General features: G+C 41.9%; 1 pseudogene; it reads right to left on the reverse strand.

Moving 5' to 3' along the window:
* Positions 1-6,097: 6,097 nt before the first annotated feature.
* On the reverse strand, positions 6,098-22,212 carry LOC136165254 (heterogeneous nuclear ribonucleoprotein A1-like; annotated as a pseudogene).
* Between the last annotated feature and the right edge of the window lie 1,080 nt (positions 22,213-23,292).

Below are 23,292 nucleotides of genomic sequence, written 5' to 3' on the forward strand. Positions count from 1 at the left end.
GCTGAGTCCAGCTGGATAATTCCAAATATAAAAGTTTTCACTATGTAAAAAAAAAAAAAAGATATAGACTATACATGGGGTGCTGTGGGAGTCATGGATGCTGGTGATAGTCTTGAGAGTCACATTTTATTCATTGGTGTGAAATTCCAGGTAACTGCAGCCTGCGCAGGTGTTGCTAAAACTCAGCCTCTGTTCAGTGGTGCCGAATAGAAATGTGGAGACCGAGTTTTGGGTGACGTAGAAAGAAGAGTAGCTTCTATTGCTTTGCTAGACAAAGGGGCCCACGGTGGGCGAATGCCCTGAAGACAGTGCCCTGGAGGGAGTAGTGAGAAGTTTTACAGTGTTCAAGGAGCAGGGCATGATCAGCTCTTGGACTGATTGACATCACGGTGAAGTTTCAAGCATCATCCATCTCCTGGTTTCAACCAGTGTAGGGTCTGTATTCTTGTGGTCAGCAGTTTTCATCTGAGTGGGGGGTGGAGGGGGCGGTCTGCCTCCCGTAAAATCAACTTAGGAGTGAGTGTCAGGCCTTTATCTATGTCTTTCAGGGAACTGGGAATATGATGATTCTGTTATGTGGCAGAATTATTGTCTAAATTGTTACCAGTTCCCTAGCCCAACAGCTCTTCTTTGTCTCTACATCTTCACATTTCCCAATCATTAACTCTTGAGTCAGCATTTTACTTCAAAAGTCAAGGACAGAGGGGCTTGTACACAGTTCCACAGGGATCAGACCTGACCTTTTTCTTTACCTCATACTTTACACCCAAATCCTGATGATTCTACTTCCAAAATATAGTGTGTTCCCAAATCAATCATGTCTCAATATTACATCTTAGTCCAAAACATCATTATCTATTTCCCGGGCCACTGAAATAGACTTCACTTCCGTTACCTTTGACCACTTTCCCATCCACCCAGCTGTTGGGTTGGGCCATTGAGTCTCCAAAGGTTCAAATGACAATTTTTTTTCAAGGAAATTGGCTTGGTGGCCCCTCCCTCCCCCGGGTTATTTTTGCCTTATCTGCATGGTTATCCCTGAGTCATCCTTGATGTATGGGATCCAGGTGATGTATGGGATACTAGAGATGACTACATAAGTAAGAATATGGAGCTGCTGGGACTTTCCTCATGGTCCAGTGGTTAAGACTCTGTGCTTCCAGTGCAGGAGCCACAGCGGGTTCCTGGTTGGTGAATTAAGATCCCATATGCCCTGTGGTGGGGCTTCCCAGGTCGCTTAGTGGTAAAGAATCTGCCTGCAGTGCTGGAGACACAGGATATGCGGGTTCGATCCCTGGGTCAGGAAGATCCCCTGCAGGAAGGCATGGCAACCCACTCTGGTATTCTTGACTGGAGAATACCATAGACAGAGGAGCCTGGCAGGCTGTAGTCCACAGGGTTGCAAAGAGCTGGACATGACTGAAGCAACTGAGCATGCATGCATGCACATACTCTGTAGGGAGGCCAAAAGATTAAAAAAAATGAGTATGGATCTGCTATGGAGTGTGGAGGACATAGAGAAGAATCATGAAGAGTTCAGGTTGGACAGGAGGATTTTTTGCACCAATAAAAGACTCTCATCTTAACAGTTACTGCTTCAAAATAAACAAGTTCCAGGACGAAAGTTTAATATGCTCTAAGGGGTATAAGCTGAAGGTCACGAAACTCATGAAGGATAAAGTCCAGGAATTTTCAAGCAAAGATAAACATGAGGCTACATACATAAAGCTGGGCTTCCACAGGTGGCTCAGTGGTAAAGATTCTGTCTGCCAAAGCAGGAGATGTGGGTTCAGTCCCTGGGTCGGGAAGATCCCCTGGAGAAGGAAATGGCAATCCACCATAGTATTCTTGCCTGGGAAATCCCATGGATAGATGAGCCTGGCAGGCTACAGTTCATGGGGTCTCAAAGAGTTGGACACGACTTAGTGACTAAATAGCAACGCAGCATACACACAAAATAGGATCATCTCAGTGAATACGGGAGCATTAAATGCAGGGGCTAAGTTGAAAGGGGTATTTTGTCTTTAAAAATTTTCTTCTTCAGATTTCTGTTTGTAAGCTTCTGTTATTAGGCCCTTCCCCACGCTATTTGTATGTTCTATTTATATGTCCAATAGTTCCAGTAGTCATGTATGGATGTGAGAGTTGGACTATAAAGAAAGCTGAGCGCAGAAGAATTGATCCTTTTGAACTGTGGTGTTGGAGAAGACTCTTGAAAGTCCCCTGGACTGCAAGGAGATCCAACCAGTCCATCCTTAAGGAGTTCAGTCCTGGGTATTCATTAGAAGGACTGATGTTGAAGCTGAAACTCTGATACTTTGGCCACCTGATGCAAAGAACTGACTCATTTGAAAGACCCTGATGCTGGGAAAGATTGAGGGTGGGAGGAGAAGGGGATGACAGAGGATGAGATGGTTGGATGGCATCATCGACTCAATGGACATGAGTTTGGGTGAACTCTGGGAGTTGGTGAAGGACAGGGAGGCCTGGCGTGCTGTGGTTCATGGGGTCACAAAGAGTTGGACACGACTGAGCAACTGAACTGAACTGAACCCCACTATTTGAAGAATGAGTATCTAATGTGGACACAATTATAGCAAAGTGAATGCCAGTCAGCAAACTGAACTGTACAAGAAGCCTGTCTTTATACAGTCCTACACTCTACCTGCTGAGCTATGGCAGGGAGTATAGCAGTCTGTTCTTCTATAGCCTAATTTCTGTTTGGAGCCCCCATTCTCCCAATGCAGCAGGAATTAATCTCTGTCAGTTCGGGGATTTCCTCCCACATTTCCTGGAGTTGCATCAAATTTCTGGAGAATGTTCAAGGGATGAGAGGTTGGGAGTGGAAGTACAAGTGTGAATCTGACCTCTGGTCACCATTTGTCCATGCTGGCAGGCATCACTCCGATGGCCAACACCAGGCATGGGAAAGACCTGACACTCCGGCTCCCACAAGGACCTCACCCTCAGAATCTATCTGTTGGACACCCCTCACAGTCATTATTCTAGGCTATTCCAGGATCCCAAAAACCTATCTGGAGCTTTGGTGATGCCTCCTTCCCACCTGACTCTTGAATGAGTGAGGGTAGAAGAGGAGGGGGTGGGCCCATCTTGAGGCCCTGTTAGTATCTGTGTTCCAACTTCTTCCTACACCAGGAAATCTTTGTCGGGGATCCCATCCTCTACATTACTGAGTAGATTTCTACATCTTGCTTATGCCCTGCACACTTGCCATTCTCTTTGGAGTGTCAAAACCAAAAGAAGCTCATTATTTTTCACTTTCTGTTAATTTATTCTGCCTGAGGGTGTGCATGCTGTCATTCAGTCATGTCCAACTCTTTGTGACCCTATGGACTGTCAAGATGGACTTCATGGACAAGATGGACCCTATGGACTTCAAGATCCTCTGTCCATGGGATTCTCTAGGTAAGAATACTGGGGTAAGTTGCCATACCTCCTCCAGGAAGACCTTCTTGACTCAGGGATCAAACCCAAGTCTTCTACATCTCCTGCATTGGCAGGCAGGTTCTTTGCCACTAGTGCCACCTGTGAAGCACCTGGCCTGAGGATAATAGAATTCAAATAGCCTATCTGCTGTCTGGAAGACATGAAGAATGAAGAAGTAGAGAAAATAATAGAGGAAATCATTGGCTAGCACTTAAAAAATGTATCCTACCTCACAACTTTCAATTGATTAATCCTGTAACAGAGGTATGAAGCATAGACTGGAGTGGTGTCTGAAACAGGCTAAACCTCTTGACACATTCTAAATGATGATTACATGCTCTGATATGATACATAGGAGCTCTTAAAAATATTATTTGCAACAACTTAGAATGTGATTAGATTATATGGGGTCCATTTCTGCTATGATCAGGCCATAGAATGCTAAGCTAATCAATCATTTAACTTTCTAAGCATAGATTTTCCTATTTGTAAAGTGGGGATAATAACCTCTACTTCACACAATTTTGTGGAAATTAAATCATGTTAAATAATCAAGGTGATGCATCACGACCATTAAGTAAGCTCTTATTTGTTCATTCAACCATTTATCAACTCATGGGTTCACTCTTTCTGTCATTAGGCATGCATGCCTTACTCCTGTGCAGAAAGACTACAGCCATTGTTTTTCTGTTTTTTTTTTTTTTTTTTTTTAATTAAGGAGGATGCTCTTTCTTTCTTTCTGGCTGCATCAGATCTTAGTTGCAGTTACAGCATGTGGGATCTTTGTTGCAGCATATTGATCCTTTGTTTTGGTGCATGGGCTTCTCTCTAGTTGGAGCACATGGGCTCAGTAGTTGGAGTGTATGGGCTTAGTTGCCCCGGCACATATGGGTTCTTAATTCCCCGACCAGGGATGGAACCTGTGTCCCCTGCATTGGAAGGCAGATTCGTAATCACTGGACCACCAGGAAAGTCCCCCAGCTGCTGTTAATGAAGCCTTTGCCATATATATACAAACAGGTCTTTGGGTGGGTTTGCCTGCCCTAGCCATTTATCAAGTCAATTTTATTTTATTTTATTTATTTATTTTTTTATTAGTTGGAGGCTAATTATTTCACAACATTTCAGTGGGTTTTGTCATACATTGACATGAATCAGCCATAGAGTTACACATATTCCCCATCCCAATCCCCCCTCCCACCTCCCTCTCCACCCCATTCCTCTGGGTCTTCCCAGCCCACCAGGCCCGAGCACTTGTCTCATGCATCCCACCTGGGCTGGTGATCTGTTTCCCTATAGATAACATACCTGCTGTTCTTTCGAAACATCCCACCCTTGTCAAGTCAATTTTAGATAGAAGCTCTAAGTAAGATCAGTGAAGATAAGCCCTGGATTCACTATTCCCAAGGATCTTATGAATACACTCCTGACTAGGGCCTCCCCATTGCCCTTACTGGTTTCTAGCAGATGAGTAATTTACAGCAGAAATAATAACTTATGGACAACAGCATCTCCCTCACCTTTTCTTTAAATAAATATTATCAATGATCCTTTTTAGGCTTCACATAGAGACATGGATGAGATAAACTCTTAGGTCTAGAGCAGAGTTCATAACTATTCTTTATTCATTGCAGTATAATTTTTATACAATAATATGAACTGATCTTACAAGTCAATTCAATGAATTTTTGACAACTCTATACACTACCCTGAACAAGAATTAAACATTTTTATCACCATCCCCACAATTACCCTCATGGGCTTCCCTGGTGGCTCAGACGGAAAGGAATCTGCCTGCAATGCAGGAGACATGGATTTGATCCCTGGGTCAGGAATATCCCCTGGAGAAGGGAATGGCTACCCACTCCAGTATTCTTGCCTGGAGAATTCCATGGACAGAGGAGCCTGGTGGGCTACAGTCCATGGGGTTGTAAAAAATCAGACACAAATGAGCATAAAGCTAGGAATTTACTTTCATGCCCCTTTCTAGTCAATTCTCCTACCGATATGGTCAAATTTTTTAAATTGTGAGAGCCCCCAAATGTCCTTAGGGATGCCTTCTATTTTACTTTATTTTTATTAAAAAAATTTTTTTAATGCCTTCTATTTTAGTTATCATTTGAATTCTCACAACTTTCATCTGTTGGAAGTAAACTAATGAGAGACAATGCTTGCTGCATCATCTCAAAACCCACAACTATTCTAGGAGGTTGGAACTATTCCTCCTTTCATTTCACAGATGAGAAAACTGAAGCTTAATGAGGTAAAGTCAGTTACCCAAAGGTCAAAATACTCTGATGTGGCAGAGCTGGAATTTGAACTCAGATGGGTCTGATTATAGAACTTTATTTTTAAAAAAGACACATTTATTCAGCATCATGATTAGATTATTACAATTAACATCAGTAGCATGGGTACAAAAAAATCCAACTAAAACACTTTATTGGAATGCTTTACACTTTGCACAGAAGAGAAACTAAAATAACCTGTTATACAATTAGTCACAAACACAGTCCTGGAGATTTCTCATTCACACATGCGAGTATTGTCTAAAACATGTCTTCTCTGTTGCAGCTAGGCCCTGCCACCAATGTGCCTGGCTGAGTTCACAAGTCTGTTATAACCTGTGGCTTCTCTATCACCTGACTGACTATCCTTTCTGCCTAAGCTTTGTTTCCTGGCAGTAATGAAAACCTTCTGTCGCTGCCAGAGGTACTGCTGGAACTGCCATAGCCACCTTGGTTTCATGGTTTGGCAAAGTACTGACCTTAACCACCACAAGGGCCTGAACTTCTGCCTCCAAAGATTCCTCCTGTCATGGGTCCAAAATTTGAAGCTTGACTATTGTAACTGCCAAAACCACTGTAGCTTTTGCCACCTCCAAAATTGTTTTCGTCATCACCAAATCCATTATGGGGCTTCCCTGGTAGCTCAGCTGGTGAAGAATCTGCCTGCGGTACAATCCCCGGCTTGGGAAGATCCCCTGGAGAAGAGATAGGCTACCCACTCCAGTATTCTTGGGCTTCCCTGGTGGCTCAGATGGTAAAGAATCTGCCTGCAATGCGGGAGACCTGAGTTTGATCCCTGGGTTGGAAAGATCCCCTGGAGGAGGGCACAGCAACCCACTCCAGTATTCTTGCCTGGAGAAACCCCATGGACGGAAGAGCCTGGGGGCTTGAAGAGTCGGACACAACTGAGCAACTAAGCATAGCACAAATCCGTTATGGCCGTCCCCACCGCCTCCGTATCCGCCGCCACCCAGCTGCCACCAAAGCCACCTCGACCACTGAAGTTTCCTTCTCGACCAAAGTTGTCAGTCCCACCGAAATCACTGGCCATCATTCATTCACCAGCCAGTGAAGCACTAATCCTCTCTTGGTAAGCTTAGGCTTTCCTTACTTCACAGTTGTGATCATTCACAGTGTGGTATTTCTGATTGATAGTCTTGTCCGCAGAGGCATGGTATCAAAGGTTACGAAAGCAAAGACTCTCTTTTTGCCATGGCCTCAGTCTGTCATGATTTCAAACACTTCAGTTTCCCCATACTGTTCAAAATAATCTCTCTAGTGATATTCTTCAGTGGCTCAGAGGTTAAAGCATCTGCCTGCAATGCAGGAGACCTGGGTTCGATCCCTGGGTCGGGAAGATCCCCTGGAGAAGGAAATGGCAACCCACTCCAGTATTCTTGCCTGGAGAATCCTATGGACAGAGGAGTCTGGTGGGCTACAGTCCACAGGGTTGCAAAGAGTCGGACATGACTGAGCGACTTCACTTTCACTTTCACTACTACCACCTGGAGTAGAACTGTCTTCTTTAGTGCCACCCATAAAAATCTTTTTTTCACAGTTAAGTTGGCACCAAGACTTTGAGAATCTTTTTCTGAGATGGTCCTCTTGGGCTCCGTAACTCTTCCATCACCTTGCGTGGCCTTGCCTTCCTGGCCACATCCAGCTCCTCCACGAGGTACGGGTGACAAACCCAAAGCCTCTGGAGTGTTTGGTGTTTGGAGCTCTCATTACCACAGAGTCTGTAAGTGTTCCTCATTACTCAGAATGGCTCCTCAATTGTTTCAAAGCTCAAAATTCCGACAAAGAGCTTCCACAGCTGTTTGGGTTCTTTGGGAGATTCTTGAGTTAGACAATTGTGCAGCGGCGAGGGTAGATGGACACTTTAACAATGCTTACTGGGTGGCATCCATGGGTAGAAAGGTTGGAACTTGACTTTTAAATCACTATACTAAAGAGCAGGTACACCTTGAGGTTTGGCTCTTGACCGCAATTCTCCTGGGTCTGAAATTTGGGCATCTGCTATTATGACATCTGCTATACATAGCATTAGTCACTCAGTTGTGTCTGACTCTGTGACCCCATGGACTATAGACTGCCAGGCTCCTCCATCCATGAAATTCTTCAGGCAAGAATACTAGAGTGGGTTGCCATTCCCTTCTCCAGGGGATCTCCCCAACCCAGGGATCAAACCTGTGTCTCCTGCATTGCAGGCATCTGAGCTACTAGGCAAGCCCTATGATGACAGAAGGAGAAAGAATAAGTTGGTTGACTTAATACCATCATATAGTATAACTTCCATGTCCTTTATAGTATCTTCACAAACCTTGTTACCCTTTCATTAGCATATGCCTGCAAGATTTCTATCAGTTGATGATTAAGAACCATGATGGTGATCATGATAATGATGAGAATTATGAAAACAAACATTTCTGAGCACTTACTATATTTAAGGCACCGTATGAGGCCCTGTACCTTAATTTCCATATTTAGTTCTCATAACCACTTTCAGGGTAGAAATCTGTCATTAAAATTTTTACAGACTAAAATACTGAGACTTTAGAGAGCCTGAGTGGCTTGCCCAGTGCTGTCCAGTTAAGAAGGTGGTAGAACTGATTTTGAATCTTGTCAGGCTGTCCCAAGGGCCTACGTTTCAACCACCACCCTGTACAGCCTCTTAATCCTCTATTTATGCCCTCAGTCCTGTTAATAAAGAATGGTCTTGGTTCCTGCCTGAACTAGATTCCACCAGTATAAATATGTGAACTTGAACTCTGCCAGCTGGCACTCTTTAAGATAAGATCCTGTTAGTGCCAAACACTCAAGTCCACCTGATCTTCAGAAACTTGGACAAGAGCCAGCCTGGCCTTTGGCCAAGTTATGAAGTAGAGGAAGTTGGTCTTTGGCATTTTATACTTCCCTGCACTCTGCCATCCCCTCTAAATATCCAATCTATCAAAGACTCCTCTAATTTTCCGTTCCTGGAGCCCAAATCTTGCCAAAAGGACTGAGTTCTTCAGTCTCTGCCGGTTTACTTCTTGAGACTCCCTGAGCTCCTCAAGCCCCAGCTTGTTGATTTTCCATCTGTATCTGAGTCAGTTTCACTCTAGTTTCTCACCCAAGCCTGTGCTAATGTCCTCATGGAGGGAGGTTGGTGGAGGCCCTCCAGACACTCAAAGCTTTCTAGAGATAGGATCCCTATCTATTGGGTTGGCCAAAAAGTTCATTTGGGTTTTTCCATAACATCTTATAAGAAAACACAAACAAACTTTTTGGCCAACTCAATATTTTGGCAACTGGAGTGCTCTATGTTCCAAGACTGATAGGAAAGCAAGAGATGGCAGCCTCAGTGATAACAACAGCTAATCACAGAGTATTTAATCTGTGCCCTGGACTGTTCTAAGTACTTTATATGTGCATACATGCTAAATTGCTTCAGTCATGCCTGACTCTTTGTGACCCCATGGACTGTAGCCCACCAGGCTCCTCTGTCCATGGGGATTCTCCAGGCAAGAATACTGGAGTGGGTTGTCATGCCCTCCTCCAGGAGATCTTCCCAACCCAGGGATCAAACCCGTGTCTCTTACATCTACCTGCACTGGCGGATAGGTTCTTTGCTACTAGCACCACCTGGGAAGCCACCTGGGAAGCACTTTATACATATTAATTTATTTAATCCTTCCAACAGCCCAATGAGGTATTTTAGTCAAGGCTCCAACAAGAAATAGGAGATACACAGAGATGAAATTCTGAAGCAAATTCAAAGAAGGGACTATTTGCAGATGTGTAGGCAGATCTGAGGGAATCAATCAGGCATGCTGAGGCATCCAGGAAACTAGCCACAGTAGGAAGCCATTCCTACCTTTAGGCTGAAAGGACAGTCAAGAAAACGGTAGAAGTAAATGAAAAAAAAAATATTGTTTAGAAAAAAATACCTACAAATTCTAAAAAAAAAAAGAAAGAAAGAAAACGGTACTAGAGCTGATGAAGAACTTCTCCAGGAAGAGCTGCTGTCGGTCATGGGATGAGTCAGAGCTCCAGTGGTGTGGGGACTGCGGGAGCAGGGGACGTGACCATCGCAGGGACTAGTGAGGTGTTGGGGAAATCAGTGCTCTTCCCCCTTCCGATTTCGTATCAGCAGTAGTCATGTATGGATGTGAGAGGTGGACTATAAGGAAAGCTGGATGCTGAAGAATTGATACTTTTGAACTGTGGTGTTGGGAGAAGACTCTTGAGAGTCCCTTGGACTGCAAGGAGATCCAACCAGTCTATCCTAAATGAGATCAGTCCTGAGTGTTCATTGGAAGGACTGATGTTGAAGCTGAAACTCCAATACTTTGGCCACCTGATGTGAAGAGCTGATCCATTTGAAAAAACCCTGATGCTGGGAAAGATTGCAGGCAGGAGGAGAGGGGGATGACAGAGGCTGAGATGGTTGGATGGCATCACCGACTCAATGAACATGAGTTTGAGTAAACTCCAGGAGTTGGTGATGGACAAGGAGGCCTGGCATGCTACAGTCCATGGGATCAGAGAGTCAGACATGACTGAGTAACTGAACTGAACTGAACTGAAACAGTTAGAAGCCTGAGGTCAGTCTGGATGTTATAGGCTGGAGGTACCCATCTCCATGGGGCTCAGTACATGGCTTAAGGACAGAGAAAAGCCACAAAGCACAGAGGTGTTGAGCAATGGACCCAAAGTCCCAGAATTAGGAAGTGGAAGCACTAAGATTGGAACGGAGGCTGATACACTCCCACTAGTATTGAGGCGTCCTCCCACATTTCCATCAAGTCTGACAGCTTCCAAAAATGCCCTCGGGCTCCAGTCATCTGTTTAAAACGTCCTTGTCATATCAATGTATGACAAAACCCACTGAAAAAAAAAAAAAAGAGCAGCTAAAAAAATAAATAAATAAATAAATAAATAAATAAAACGTCCTTGTCCACAGGAGACCCTGAGCAGAAATTACTTGGTGACAGGTTTGGGTGACACTGGTAGGTCTTGGCTAATTGGGTGGGTTAATGATAACTAATATGGTTAAGCTTATGAAATGGAAAGATCATGAACTAGTAAGTTGGCCGGAAAACTGTTGAGAAGTTGGGGAGAACCATTTTGCCTCAGCAGAAGAGAAACTGGGACCTGTGGTTTCTGGGTGAGAGAAGTCAGTATGTCTTCAGTGTGAACAATTTCTCAAAAAAAAAAAAAAAAGAAAAATCTACCCACCTGAGTTGAACCTGCTCATGGCAGAACAACTGCATTGCATGGAGACATTTCCTGTGAAAAGAGGTACATAAAAGCACTCTTATGAATGAGAAAATTCAAGAGAAATGAAATGATTAGAATAAGCCCTTTTTACATTAAAGAAGTGATGCTCTAATGACAGCCTTTTAGTATTTATTTATTTCTAATTAACTTTTTGCTTTCTTCTTGGAAAAATTGGGCAGCAAGCTAAAGTACACTCCCCCCCTCCTTTTTTTTTTCCCACTTGCGCTGGGTCTTCATTGCTGCAGGATTTTCTCTAGTTGCAGTGGGCAGGGTGTGCTCTCTAGAGCTCAGGCTTCACACTGAGGTGGCTTCTCATTGCAGAGCATGGACTCTAGTGAAGTGGACTTCAGTAGTTACGGCGCATGCGCTCAGTATTTGTGACTACTGGGCTCTAGTGCCATGTGGAATCTTCCCAGATCAGGGATCGAATCCATGTCTCCTGCATTGGCAGGTAGACTCTTTACTACTGAGCCACTTGGGGAGCCTCTAAAGTACACTTTTAATGTAAGCCAATGACTTCTATGAAGAAAAGGAATGAAGCTGAGAAAGAGGGAAGAGGCCAAGGGTGATGCATTAAGAGGCACAGAGTGTAAGAAAAATATCAGCTTTTCTTATGTAGTTTAGCAACAGAATTGTATAGCCCGTAATGGGTCACTATGGCTTGGCATTACCTCTGTAATTTAAGAAAGAAAAGCAGTCTTAAGCAGACCGAACAGTTTTCTAATAGAACTCTGTGAAAAGTAAATCAAATGTACTCAGTTTATAATCAAACCAAATGTTATAGACACAGAGAACACTCTTTCCCACTAGATATTTTTCTCTCCTACTATTGGTTCACAAGTTGTTCTGGTAAAATTCTGTTCTATTTAGCTATTTGAAATGTGAAATTGGCTTTTGGTAAGCAATCTTTATTTATCATAAAGATGAAATATAATTGCCTTAATTTTATTCTTTCCAGAATTTGGCTATTTCTGGCATCTGATCCCATCACTTCATGGCAAGTAGAAGGGGAAAAAGTGGAAACAGTGAGAGATTTTATTTTCTTGGGCTCCAAAATCACTGTGGCCTGTGACTACAGTCATGAAATTCAAAGACACTTGCTTCTTGGAAGGAAAGCTATGAGAAACATAGTGTATCAAAAAAGCAGAGACATGACTTTGCTGACAAAGGTCTATATAGTCAGAGCTATAGTTTTTCCAGTAGTCATGTATGTATGCAAGAGTTGGACCATAAAGAATGCTGAGCACTGAAGAATTGATGCTTTTGAATTGTGTTGCTGGAGAAGACTCTTAAGAGTCCCTTGGACTGCAAGGAGATCAAACCAGTCAATCCTAAAGGAAATCAACCCTGAATATTCATTGGAAGGACTGATGATGAAGCTGAAGCTCTAATCCTTTGGCCACCTAATGTGAAGAGCTGACTCATTGGAAAAGATTCTGATCCTGGGAAAGACTGAGGGCAGGAGAAGAGGGTGACAGAGGATGAGATGGTTGGGTGACATCACCGACTCATTGGACTTGAGTTTGAGCAAATTCTGAGAAATGGTGATGGACAGGGAAGCCTGGTGTACTGCAGTTCATGGGGTCACAACGAGTCAGACGTGACTGAGCAACTGAACGACAACTGGAGAAAGAATGTTGGGGGAGTATACCATAACTGTCTTCCCTATTGGTGACCATAGCATATGGAATAAACATTAGAGTTGTTGTGGAAATTTTTAATGGACAAACTCAGGAAAGAGCTGGAAACATCAGGGAAACATTTCAGTTCAATGGAAGGAAGATCCGTTCAACCTGAAAGGGGTCCCCTTGAGAGTTATTGAGTTTTATTTAGCTGGAGACTCTCATGCATGGACTCTCTGTGATTTATGTAAAGTCAAGGCAAGTATATGCAGAGTACTGAGCCTGATAAATTTCAGTGTCCCTCCTGTATTCCGATGACTAAATGTCTGTCCCTTCTTGAGGAAAGGAAAGAGAAATATAGACAGAGCACAGAAATCCATGAGCAAATAAAGCCTCTGTAATGGTCTGAATGGGCTGTGTTGATGACTGACAGATTAATGGTGGAATAATTTCCGCTGTTTGTCCTGCAATGAGTGTTTGTACCTTGGGTTCACAACAAAATTCTCACCCTGTGAACTTTTCCAGCTGAATTTCAAAGAAAGGAAATGGTTTGGCTTAAGTGACAATTAACAGAATTCCTTCTCATTAATTTTTTTCTGTGTTATTTTTATCACAGGCAAATAGGTAGCTATTTGCTTCAGTTATAAACCTAAAATCTTATAAGTTCAAGATAAGAGTTTACATCCAATTTATTTACACAGCATATGATTTCCTGAAAGCTTAAACTTTGTATGGATCCTTTTCTTCTGAACACAGAAATATGAAATTTATTTCTACCTAGCAGCATCCTTACATCCCCTCACAGAAAAGTACTTTTGTATTAATTTATTCATTTTCCATCTTATAAATGGGAATTTTCTAAGCAGTTCCCCCCTCTTTCTTTGATCATTTAACACGTTTTCCTCTCTATTTTAACCTTTCACTCTCTCCCACTTCTTACCTCTTCTTCATTCCAGTTCATTGAGAAAAAAAAAAGCATTGGGTGATGCTCCCTGCTCATCCCCTGGAAAATCCTATGAACACATCTGTTTCTGCATCCATCTTCTTCCTCTTTCCTTGCCTTTCGGTGAAAGAAATGTTCCTCCTTTTTAACAAAATTAAAGGTAATGTTCAATGAAGGTTAAAAGAAGGGCTAGATTCTATGTTTGTGAAGAATCACATGTCATGGTGAAGAAAACCTGATCATTTACACGCAATTAATGAGAGTGATGCTTATTCATTTTCTGTAAAAAGAGGAAAATTAAATGATTTCAGAATTCCTAGTGAGCTATCTAAAATTTGGTTGGATTTAGCTTATAACATTGAGACAATCAGTCCACAAACATTTATTGCCTTTTTCCTCATTGTACACGGTAAACAATTTTATGTTTGGAGGCAGATGTACTCAAGAATGCGCAGAGGACCTGAATAAACATTTTTCCAAAGAAGACATGCAGATGGCCAACGGGCACATGAAAGGATGTTCTACATCATTAATCATCAAGGAAATGCAAATCAAAACCACACTGAGATATCACTTCACACCTGTCAGAATGGCTATTATCAAAAAGAATGCAAATAACAAGTGATAGCAAGGATGTGGAAAAAAGGAAATTTTTAACACCGTTGGAGGGAATGTAAATTGGTGCAGCTGCCATAGAAAAAACAACATGGAGATTACTCAAAAAACTCAGAATAGAACTATCATATCATCCAGCAATTCTGCTTCTGGGTATATATCAGAAGAAAACAAGACACTAACCAGAAAACATATATATGGACCTTTATGTTCATTGTTTTCAAGATATGGAACCAACCTAGGCGACCATTAAGAGATGAATGAATATAAAGTATGAATATAAACTATATTGTAAAAAAAGGAAAACAGGAAATTAGCAAATTATACAGTATTACTAACTAAAGTACAGACTTTGTTCAAATCTCACAAAATTTTATGCCAGTGTTCACTATATGTTTTCATACCTTAGTCAAGACTCCACATTGTATTTAATTATATAGAGCAGCTTCAGCTGTGTGCAAAAAATTCTGGTAAATTCTCTTTTCATTTTTATTCTATTATAAATATTTGCTAAATTTCCTTGTTAAGGCTTCTTAGATACATCCATCATTTAAAAGTAGACATTTAATTTCCAAATACATGGGATTTTGTTTAAAGTATCTTCAATATTAATTTCTCACTTTTCATTTCATTTAAATGTTTTCTTCTCTGCAATCACCCTCTGTGCTTTTTTCAGTCTTCTAACTTTACTGAGGTTTTTAATGGCTAAGTCAAAGATCTCTCTTGGTAAATGTCACACTGCACTTGATAATACATGGGCCTATTTTTTAAATATCTTTCGATACTGATTTCTAACATAATTCCACAGTGAAAAGGGAGCAGATTCTGTATGATTTCAATAACTTTAGCCCATGATACTTTTGCACCTTGTTTTATGTCCTTGGATCTGTTCCAACATCTCCTACATTACAGTCTACAAGAACTCGAATAGAATTTGTGTCCTACTATTGTGTGAAAATTAGACAGGTTTTAATTATCTTGAATTGGTTCACAGTGCTTTTCTGGTCTACTATATCCTTCTACTTCTCTGTATATTCATTCTATTAATTTTTGAGACTTTGATATTGAAACTCCAACTAAAACTCTTAATTTATCTACTTAAAAAATAACTGTGATATATAGTGGAATTGTATGTAAACTTGTTCTGTATTTTCCAGTTATAGTGTCCTGTAAATGTGTTATCATACTTTCATAACTTTTAAAAAAATACTGAAAAAGGAAAAAAGAGATGAATGAATAAAGAAGTAATATATATAGACAATGCAATATTAGTCAGCAATGAAAAACAATGAAATATTTCCATTTGTGACAACATGGATGGAGCTAGAGGGTATTAATACTCAGTGAAATAAGTCAGAGAAAGATAAATATTATATGATTTCACTTGCATATAAAATATAAAAACAAATCAAATAACCAAACAACAAAACAAAAACAGAGCCTATAGCTACAGCCTATAGCCTGTAGAAGTGAGAACAAATAGGGTGGTTTCCAGAGAAGAAAGACAGTTGGGAGAAAAAAGAAACAGGTGAGTGAGGCCAAGAGGTACAAACTTGAAGTTGGAGAAATAATTGAGTCACAGGTATGAAATATGCAGTGTGGGAATATATTTATATTATTGTCAAGGACTATGTAATATCTTTTTATGGTGCCATATTGTAACTAGACTTCATGTGATCATTTTGAAATGTATAGAAATATATTGTATGCCAGGAACTAACAGCATTGTTGGTGAATTATACTTCAAAAGAAGAGAAGCAGACAAATTCATAGAAAAAGAGATCAGGTTTGTGGTTACCAGAGGCAGCTGTTAGGGGAAGGGCAAATTGGATGAAGAAAGTAAAAAAGCACAAACTTCTAATTACAAGATAAATAAGCACTAGCAAAGTGATGTACAACATGACCAAGATAATCAACACTTCTCTACATTATAAATGAAAGTTGTTAAGGAGAATAAATCTTAAGATTTCTCATCACAAGCAAACATATTTTTCTTTTCTCTAATTTTGTATTTATATGAAATAATAGATGTTCAGTAAACTTACTGTAATCATTTCATGACATATGTAAGTCAAATCATTATGCTATACACTTCAAACTTACACTGTGCTACATGCCAATTATACCTCAATAAAACTGGGGGAAAAAATGACAACAAGAAAAGAAACTGTTAAGAAATGATTGGTCTTAGGAAGTTAACACCATTCTACTACCCTTATGTCTGCTACCGACAGGACATTTGATTCATTTTTGTGACAGTTTGTGATGACTCTGAACATGAAGAGATAGTGTCTTTTATAAAAAATCTTTTAATTTCTCCACACCTCCATCCAATCCATTATCATGTCCTTTGATTCAAACTTTCAGACAATTTTATTTTATTTTATTTTATTTTTCGGCTTTATTTATTTTTTTAATTTTTTTTTTATTTTTCTTTTATTTTTCAGTGGGTTTTGTCATACACTGATATGAATCAGTCATAGAGTTACACGTATTCCCCATCCTGATCCCCCCTCCCACCTCCCTCTCCACCCGATTCCTCTGGGTCTTCCCAGTGCACCAGGCCCGAGCACTTGACTCATGCATCCCACCTGGGCTGGTGATCTGTTTCACCATAGATAATATACATGCTGTTCTTTCGAAACATCCCACCCTCACCTTCTCCCACAGAGTTCAAAAGTCTGTTCTGTACTTCTGTGTCTCTTTTTCTGTTTTGCATATAGGGTTATCGTTACCATCTTTCTAAATTCCATATATATGTGTTAGTATGCTGTAATGATCTTTATCTCTCTGGCTTACTTCACTCTGTATAATGGGCTCCAGTTTCATCCATCTCATTAGAACTAATTCAAATGAATTCTTTTTAACGGCTGAGTAATATTCCATGGTGTATATGTACCACAGCTTCCTTATCCATTCATCTGCTGATGGGCATCTAGGTTGCTTCCATGTCCTGGCTATTATAAACAGTGCTGCGATGAACATTGGGGTGCACGTGTCTCTTTCAGATCTGGATTCCTCAGTGTGTATGCCCAGAAGTGGGATTGCTGGGTCATATGGCAGTTCTATTTCCAGTTTTTTAAGAAATCTCCACACTGTTTTCCATAGTGGCTGTACTAGTTTGCATTCCCACCAACAGTGTAAGAGGGTTCCCTTTTCTCCACACTCTCTCCAGCATTTATTGCTTGTAGACTTTTGGATAGCAGCCATCCTGATTGGCGTGTAATGGTACCTCATTGTGGTTTTGATTTGCATTTCTCTGATAATGAGTGATGTGGAGCATCTTTTCATGTGTTTGTTAGCCATCTGTATGTCTTCTTTGGAGAAATGTCTGTTTAGTTCTTTGGCCCATTTTTTGATTGGGTCATTTATTTTTCTGGAATTGAGCTTCAGGAGTTTCTTGTATATTTTTGAGATTAATCCTTTGTCTGTTTCCTCATTTGCTATTATTTTCTCCCAATCTGAGGGCTGTCTTTTCACCTTACTTATAGTTTCCTTTGTTGTGCAAAAGCTTTTAATTTTCATTAGGTCCCATTTGTTTATTTTTGCTTTTATTTCCAATATTCTGGGAGGTGGGTCATAGAAGATCTTGCTGTGATTTATGTCAGAGAGTGTTTTGCCTATGTTCTCCTCTAGGAGTTTTATAGTTTCTGGTCATACATTTAGATCTTTAATCCATTTTGAGTTTATTTTTGTGTATGGTGTTAGAAAGTGTTCTAGTTTCATTCTTTTACAAGTGGTTGACCAGTTTTCCCAGCAGCACTTGTTAAAGAGGTTGTCTTTTTTCCATTGTATATCTGCCTCCTTTGTCAAAGATAAGGTGTCCATAGGTTCGTGGATTTATCTCTGGGCTTTCAATTCTGTTCCATTGATCTATATATCTGTCTTTGTGCCAGTACCATACTGTCTTGATGACTGTGGCTTTGTAGTAGAGTAAACTTTCAGACAATTTTAAGTGAGCCCATTTCTCTTCATCTCTACCACCCCCACTAGAGTTCACATCAATCTTATTCTTTGCCTGGGCTACTACATGAAGCTTTCTCACTAGTGTCCCTACTTTATTTCTTGCTCCCCTTAAGTCTTTTCTTCATGCAGCAGCCAGAGCCATCTTATTTCAAATGCTGTTGATCAGTAGGACTCAAATCTGTCTATTAGACAAACAAGTATAAGTGTCTAGGCAGGTAGATATAGAATTCGGAATTAAACTTGGAGTGGAAAACCTGTAAGTGAAGGTATACTCCAAAGAGAAGAGGCCCAGTGTTTAAGCACTGGAACACAATATTGTTTAGATGCTTCAGATATACTGAGGCACCAGCAATCAATGAAGTGTCAATACAAGGAAAACCAAGAGAAGGTGGTATCCCTGAAGCCTACGGAAGCAAGTAGATCAAAGAGGAGGGAGTCAACCACCGTGTAAAATGTAGATGATAGGAGAAGCAAGATGAGGACAGAGAACCACTGATTTAGCATCCTGGAGGTCACAGGTGATGTTGATGAGAGTAGTTTCAGTGGATTCATGGGGGCTAAGCCAAAGCATTCAAAAGAGAGTGGGAGGGGGACTTCCCTGGTGGTCCAGGGGTTAAGAATCCACCTGCCAATGCAGAGGACATGGGTTCCTTCCCTAGTCTGGGAAGATCCCACATGCCTGGGAGCAACCAAGCCTGGGCACCACAACTACTAGACCACACCCGAGAGGCCACATGCTGCAAGGACTGCACCTGGAGCCCGTGAAAACGTGCAATGAGAAGCCACCACAGTGAGAAGGCTGAGCTCCACAACAGACAGTGGCCCCCACTCACTGCAAGTAGGGAAAGACTGCAGCGACGGAGACCCAGGGCAGCCATAAATGAATGAAACGCAGAAAAGAAGAGAGAGTGGGAGGAGACAAATTGGAGAGGAGACTATGCTCAACTCTGTTCAGGAGGTTTTCTCTAAGGGGATTAGCTGCCATCAAGGTGAGCCCATAACAACAGAGCAGGGGACCCAGGAAATGGCAGAGGTGTGCTGGCAGGTGTTTGTGGAACTGCTGTCTCAATTGTTTCCATTTCCTCATGAGCTGGGAGACCAGGCTCCCATCAGGAAGAGTGTCGGAGCTGGGGAGCAGCTGTGGCATTTGAGGAGGGATGAGAAGGTGCGAGCCGTCACACAGAGGAGTGGAAGAGGGACGGAATCAAGAGAATGTGTTCTGACTGCCTCACCCCCTGGAAGTCCAGTAGTTACGATTTTAACACCAAACACATTTTGTATTGGGGGTATAGCCAAATAATAATGTTGTGATAGTTTCAGGTGGAGAGTGAAGGGACTCAACCATACATATCCAGTAGTTGTGATCCTAGGGACTGGTCGGTGTGGGTTTGCATTTTTCTCTAGTGATATTAGTAGTGCAGGTTGCAGCAAACCGGGATATTGGGTTTAGCCAGAGTCGCAGTTGTCTAGGTGAATAATACAAAGAGAGAGAGGACAAAGAAAATTGAAATAGTCATGTGTGATGATGACAACGGCCCATAAGCCAGCTGAGTAATGAAGGAAAATAGGGCCTGTGAGAGGCGGGTACCCATGTAAAAGTAGTGGATCAGTAGGATCTTAGCAGGCTGAAAGATGGTGGAATTAGGGTAGTTACAAAAATAGGAAGCAGATGGTAGTGAGAGAGTGGCTGCTTGAGATTAAAGTTTATGTCTGTAATTACTATTGGTAATGATAAGGATCCACAACATGCTCATAGAGTGAGCAGATGAAGCAGAGAGGGAAAATTGGGGTTGATTAAATTAGAGACCAGGAAGTGAGAAAGATCTTTTATGTAGATACTGAAAGTATTATGAGTTATGCCTGAAGTGTTGGCGAGAGTAATAGTGAGCCAGAAGGTAAATCTGCAGAAAATTGAAAAGGATGACTCAGTAGTCTATAGGTGACTGTGATAAGAAAGATTCGATTCAGTTCAGTTCAGTCACTCAGTCGTGTCTGACTCTTTGCGATCCCATGAACCACAGCTCACTAGGCCTCCCTGTCCATCATCAACTCCTGGAGTTTACTCAAACTCAAGTTCATTGAGTCAGTGATGCCATCCAACCATCTCATCCTCTGTCGTCCCCTTCTCCTCCCACCTTCAATCTTTTCCACCATCAGGGTCTTTTCCAATGGGTCAACTCTTAGCATCAGGTGGCCAAAGTATTGGAGTTTCAGCTTCAACATCAGTCCTTCCAATGAACACTCAGGACTGATCTTTAGGGTGGACTGGTTGGATCTCCTTGCAGTCCAAGGGACTCTCAAGAGTCTTTTCCAACACCACAGTTCAAAAGCATCAATTCTTCAGTGCTCAGCTTTCTTCACAGTCCAACTCTCCCATCCATACATGACTACTGGAAAAACCATAGCCTTGACATATGTTGGCAAAGTAATGTCTCTGCTTTTTAATATGCTGTCTAGGTTGGCCATAATTTTCCTTCCAAGGAGCAAGCATCTTTTAATTTCATGGCTGCCGTCACCATCTACAGTGATTTTGGAGCCCAGAAAAATAAAGTCTGTCACATAGAATATTCAAACCTGGGTACCAAAGAACAGTAAAACCAAAACTATAATGCTGGAATGTAATAGAGCTCATAAAAGAAGCACAGAATGTTATGACCACAGTTCTCATATTTTAGCAAGCATCAGAATACTTACACAACTTGTTAAAATACAGATTGCTGGGCCCCACCCCTCAGAGTTTCTCATATAGTAAGTCTGGGGTTGGGTCCGGTGATTTGCATTTCTAACAAGTTCCCAGCAGCACTGATGCTGATGGTCTTGGAGCCACATTTCAAAATTGAACTTGGTATGGAAATTTAGAATAAGGAGAGACTTCTTCTGGCTGGAAAGATCAAGGATGATTCGTGCAGAATATTCTGTATTTCTTTGTATAATTTTAGAAATAACAGAGTTTGACATCATCAAATATCATATATTTGGTATAAAGAAGAGAAGTCATAATTTTCAGTCACATACTTACCTACTCTGCCTGTCAGAGGAGCTAGGAAACATGGCTCCTTCATTTGTCTACACTTTATCAACATTTTGCACAACACGTGCTAAGTCTCTTCAGTTGTGTCTGACTCTTTGCCACCCTATGGACTGTAGCCCGCCAGGCTCCTCTGTCCAAGGGATTCTCCAGGCAAGAATACTGGAGTGGGTTGCTGCGCCCTCCTCCAGGGGATCGTTCCAATCCAGGGATCAAAGCCGTGTCTCTTTATGTCTTCTATATTGGCAGGCAAGTTCTTTACCACTAGCGCCACTTGGGAAGCCCAGCAAATGTACGCAATGTTGTATGCCAATTACATCTCAATAAACTAGAAAGAAAAATAAAACTGCATTGTCCAAAGTGGATTTGATCCTCATCAAGACTCCATCTGATGGACGACCGGAAAAAAAAAAACTGACTTCAGTCCATTCTGTTTAAGCTTTGATATGTTGTTGATTAGTTGCTAAGTCGTGTCTGACTCTTTTGCGACCCCATGGACTGTAGCTTGCCAGGCTCCTCTGTCCATGGGATTTCCCAGGCAAAAATACTGGAGTGGGTTGCTATTTCCTTCCCCAGGGAATCTTACTGATCCATGTCTGCTGAATTGGCAGGTGGATTCTTCTTTTTTTTTTTTAATTTATTTATTTCTTTTAATTGGAGGCTAATTACTTTACAATACGTGAATCAGCCATGGTGTACGTGTGACCCCATCCCGAACAACCCTCCCACCTCCCTCCCCGTCCCATCCTTCTGGGTTGTGGCAGGCAGTTTCTTTACCACTGAACCACCAGGGAAGCCCCGACTCTGATCTAGTTATACAAATTCAAACAATCCCTTTAAGACAGTATTTAATATCTTTGGGGTGAGATGATCGGCCTTGCGTATTTCACCTGGTGGAATGCGGTTTTGTGACCTTGTGGCCGTGGGGGATGGGGTCTCGCTCTGTGCTCTGGCTTCTCTGTGGTGAGACCTCTTGTCTGCCAGGCTGCTGCTCGCTCTGCTGACATTCTTGGCTGAGGTCTGTGTGGTGTAACCCATGGTCTGCTCACTGAGCTTGATCTGAGCCCAGTAACTCTCTTTCACCAAGTTGGCATTAGCTTGCTTGCCATGGTCCCCTCTGAGTTTCTGCCCTGTCTCCTATCTGGCCACTGGCCTGGTGGATTATAGGTCATCTCACCCTTCACCAAAGTGGGGTGCGATGTATGACAGTGACCCTGTGGCAACCTCACTGGGTTTCCGTTCATGTGACTTCACATTCTAACCCTCGGGATCCTCACTTTGGATCTCTAAGCAAGCCCTATCTCTACATTGGGCTTCCCTGGTGGTTCAGGAGGTATAGAATCCGCCTGCAATGCAGGAGACGTGGGTTAGATCCCTGGGTCAGGAAGATCCACTAGAGAAGGGAATGGCAACCCACTTCAGTATTCTTGCCTGGAGAATCCCATGGACAGAGGAGCCTGGTGGGCTACAGTCCTGGGATCACAAAGAGTTGGACACGACTGAGTGACTAACACTTTCATACTTTATACCACATGGAAATTAGAGCAAATTTTGGGGATCTGCTGTCCATCTCCCCTCTCTGCCCAATGACACTGACTCACCACTTTTTCTCTAACATGGCACTCTGCCTCCCTCGTTTAGCATGGGAATTGCCCGAGAGGCAGCCTTCTTCTGGAACTCTAACTGGAGGCAGGGCATGACCCCGACTCTGCCCTCAGAATTGCTCTTCAACTAGCCTCTGTGCCTCCCTCCATCCTCCTCTCTCTAACGCCCCAGACTCAGGAGATCAGAGCATCTCGCCCACCCACCTCGCACCCTTTCTTTTCTATTCCTTTGCTGTACTTAGGCATCAGAGAAGTGCTCTCCACCCCCCTTCATATTTGAATATCCTTGAAATTGGGTCTTAGAATTCATATCATGTGCTTAGTTTAATTAGCAGAAGTTTTTCTTTCTTGGTGGTGTAATGGTGCTCCTTACAATCAATGTTGTCTTAGATTCTAAAATACTGCATCTCTTTATTTCTCCTGTATCACATTCTTCTATTTCCACTTTATTGTCACAACTGAGCACAAGGTATCGACTCTCCTCTGTGGCAGGTATTATTTGTTGAAAGGGAAA

The sequence above is a fragment of the Muntiacus reevesi genome, chromosome 1 (assembly GCF_963930625.1).
Source record: "Muntiacus reevesi chromosome 1, mMunRee1.1, whole genome shotgun sequence".
NCBI classification, from domain to species: domain Eukaryota; kingdom Metazoa; phylum Chordata; class Mammalia; order Artiodactyla; family Cervidae; genus Muntiacus; species Muntiacus reevesi.